The 3,749-nt window shown below is 39.3% G+C and overlaps 1 pseudogene; it reads left to right on the top strand.

Moving 5' to 3' along the window:
- Window positions 1-2,095: 2,095 nt before the first annotated feature.
- On the top strand, window positions 2,096-3,113 carry LOC105712138 (L-lactate dehydrogenase A chain-like; annotated as a pseudogene).
- The last annotated feature ends 636 nt before the right edge of the window (window positions 3,114-3,749 follow it).

Raw genomic sequence — 3,749 nt, 5'->3', positions numbered from 1 at the left:
ATAAAAGAGAGAACAAACAGATGGAAAAACATTCCATGCTCATGGGTAGGAAGAATTAATATTGTAAAAATGGCCATACTGCCCAAAGTAATTTATAGATTTGATGCTCTCCCTGTAAAGCTACTTAGGACCCTCTTCACAGAACTGGAAAAAACCACCTTAAACATCATATGGAACCAAAAGAGAACCCACATAGCCAAGACAATTCTAAGCAAAAAAAAAAACAAAGCTGGAGGCATCATGCTATCTGACTTCAAACTATACTACAAGGCTACAGTAATCAAAACAGCATGGTACTGGTACCAAAATGGAGATATAGACCAATGGAACAGAACAGAGGCCTCGGAGGCAATGCCACACATCTACAACCATGTGATCTTTGACAAACCTGACAAAAACAAGCAATGGAGAAAGGATTCCCTGTTTAATAAATGGTGTTGGAAAAACTGGCTAGCCATGTGCAGAAAGCAGAAACTGGACCCCTTTCTGACATTTTACACTAAAATTAATTCCAGATGGATTAAAGACTTAAACATAAGGCCTAATACCATAAAAACCCTACAAGAAAACCTAGGCAAAACCATTCAGGACATAGGCATAGGCAAGGACTTCATGACTAAAACACCAAAAGCATTGGCAACAAAAGCCAAAATAGACAAATGGGATCTAATTAAACTCCAGAGTTTCTGTACAGCAAAGGAAACAATCATTAGAGTGAACCGGCAACCAACAGAATGGGAAAAAAAATTTGTAACCTACCCATCTGACAAAGGGCTAACATCCAGAATCTACAAAGAACTAAAACAGATTTACAAGAAAAAAACAAACACATTGAAAAGTGGGTGAAGGATATGAACAGGCACTTTTCAAAAGAAGACATTTATGAGGCCAATAAACATATGAAAAAATGCTCATCAGCACTGGTCATTAGAGAAATGCAAATCAAAATCACATTGAGATACCATCTCATGCCAGTTAAAATGGCGATCATTAAAAAATCTGGAGAAAACACATGCTGGAGAGGATGTGGAGAAGTAGGAACACTTTTACACTGTTGGTGGGAGTGTAAATTAGTTCAACCATTGTGGAAGACAGTGTGGCAATTCCTCAAGGACCTAGAAATAGAAAATCCATTTGACCCAGCAATCTCATTACTGGGTATATACCCAAAGGATTATAAATCATTCTATTATAAAGACATATGCACACATATGTTCATTGCAACACTGTTTACAGTAGCAAAGACCTGGAACCAACCCAAATGCCCATCGATTATAGACTGGACAAGGAAATGTGGCACATATACACCATAGAATACTATGCAGCCATAAAAAAAATGATGAGTTCATGTCCTTTGGAGGGACATGCATGAATCTGGAAACCATCATTCTCAGCAAACTGACACAAGAACAGAAAAACAAACTCCGCATGTTCTCACTCACAGGCGGGTGTTGAACAATGAGAATACATGGACACAGGGAGAGGAGCATCACACACTGGGGTTTGTTGGGGGAGAATAGGGGAGGGACAGCAGTGGGTAGAGAGGTCAGGGAGGGATAAAAGGGGGAGAAATGCCAGATAAGGTGATGGGGGCATGAAGTCAACAAACCACATTGACATGTATTGTACCTATGCAACAATCCTGCATGTTTTGCACATGTACCCCAGAACCTAAAGTGCAATTAAAAAAAATATATATATATATATATATATATATATATAAAGTATGTGAAGTGGTGGATATGTTAATTAGTTTGATACCATTCTTTCAAAATATATACATATGTCAAAATTTCACATTGTACCCCATAAATATATACAATTAGCATTCATGAACTTAAAATTTAAATTAAAGCAGTTAAGTAATTTGTTCTTATTTGCATCTCATCACTGCTGGAAGTAGGATCCTAACCCAATGTTTATCTGACTCCAAAGACTATGATATTTACTAGCAAATAATATCACTTCCCAAGCTACAAATATTTTATGTTTTGCTTAAAAATAATATTGATGGAGTGCTAGAGCAGCTCCCACCAAGTCCGGATCCCACTGCCCTGCACCCCCGACACCCACCTAATATGAATTCCTGGTTCCTTTTGGTTCCTAGTCCAAAATGGTAACTCTCAAGGATCAGCTGATTCATAATCTTCTAAAGGAAGAACAGACCCCTCAGAATAAGATAACAGTTGTTGGGGTTGGTGCTGTTGGCATGGCCTGTGCCATCAATATCTTAATGAAGGACCCGGAAGATGAACTTGCTCTTGTTGATGTCATTGAAGACAAATTGAAGGGAGAGAAGATGGATCTCCAACATGGCAGCCTTTTCCTTAGAACACCAAAGATTGTCTCTGGCAAAGACTATAATGTAACTGCACACTCCAAGCTGGTCATTATCAAGGCTGGGGCGCATCAGCAAGAGGGAGAAAGCGGTCTTAATTTGGTCCAGCGTAACATGAACATCTTTAAATTCATCATTCCTCATGTTGTAAAATACAGCCCAAACTACAAGTTGCTTATTGTTTCAAATCCAGTGGATATCTTGACCTATGTGGCTTGGAAGATAAGTGCCTTTCCCAAAAACCATGTTATTGGAAGTGGTTGCAATCTAGATTCAGCCCAATTCCATTACCAGATAGGGGGAAGGGCTGGGAGTTCACCCATTAAGCTGTCATGGGTGGGTCCTTGGGGAACATGGAGATTCCAGTGTGCCTATATGGAGTGGAGTGAATGTTGCTGGTGTCTCCCTGAAGACTCTGCACCCAGATTTAGGGACTGATGCAGATAAGAAACAGTGGAAAGAGGGTCACAAGCAGGTTGTTGAGAGTGCTTACAAGGTGATCAAACTCAAAGGCTACACATCCTGGGCCATTGGACTCTCTATGTCAGATTTGGCAGAAACTATAATGAAGAATCTTAGGCGGGTGCACCCAATTTCCACCATGATTAAAGGTCTCTATGGAAAAAAGGATTATGTCTTCCTAAGTGTTCCTTATATTTTGGGACAGAATAGAATCTCAGACATTGTGAAGGCGACTCTGACTCCTGAGGAAGAGGCCCGTTTGGAGGAGAGTGCCAATACACTTTGGGGGATCCAAAAAGAGCTGCATTTTTAAAGTCTTCTGATGTCATACATTTCACTGTCTCGGCTACAACAGGATTTTAGCTGGACGTTGTGCACATTGTCCTTTTTATCTGATCTGTGATTAAAGCAGTCATATTTTAAGATGGACTGGGACAAACATCAATTCCAGAAGTTAAAAATAGGAATGGTTTGTAAAGTCCTACAGCTATATCCTGATGCTGGATGGTGGTAACCTTCTGTAGTCCTAAACTGGTTAGTGTGAAATAGTCCTGCCACCTCTGAGGCACCACTGTCAATGCTGCACATGCTGCAGCTGCCCCTTGAGCCAGAGAGATGTTCATTTGTTATATAACTTCCTGGCTCCTTCACTGAGCATGCCTCATCCAACATCTTCTCCCAATCAGTCACATCCTGGCATTCAGTGTATAGATCCAATATCACATGTCTTGTTCCAAAGGATCTTATTTTGTGAACTATATATATCAGTAGTGTACATTATCACACAATGTAAAAAGATCTACATATAAACAGTGCAACCAACTATCCAAGTGTTACACCAACTAAAACCCCCAATAAACCTTGAATAGTGAAAAATAAATTAATTAATAATATAATAATAATGTTAAAAATGACATCAGTAAATATAACCATGAATTTCTAGAAAATC

Source organism: Aotus nancymaae, unplaced genomic scaffold (assembly GCF_030222135.1).
Source record: "Aotus nancymaae isolate 86718 unplaced genomic scaffold, 86718_ANA_hifiasm-v0.15.2.pri h1tg000048l, whole genome shotgun sequence".
Taxonomy (NCBI): domain Eukaryota; kingdom Metazoa; phylum Chordata; class Mammalia; order Primates; family Aotidae; genus Aotus; species Aotus nancymaae.
The sequence above is the reverse complement of the archived record's forward strand: the minus strand, read 5'-3'. Positions and strand labels throughout refer to the sequence as shown.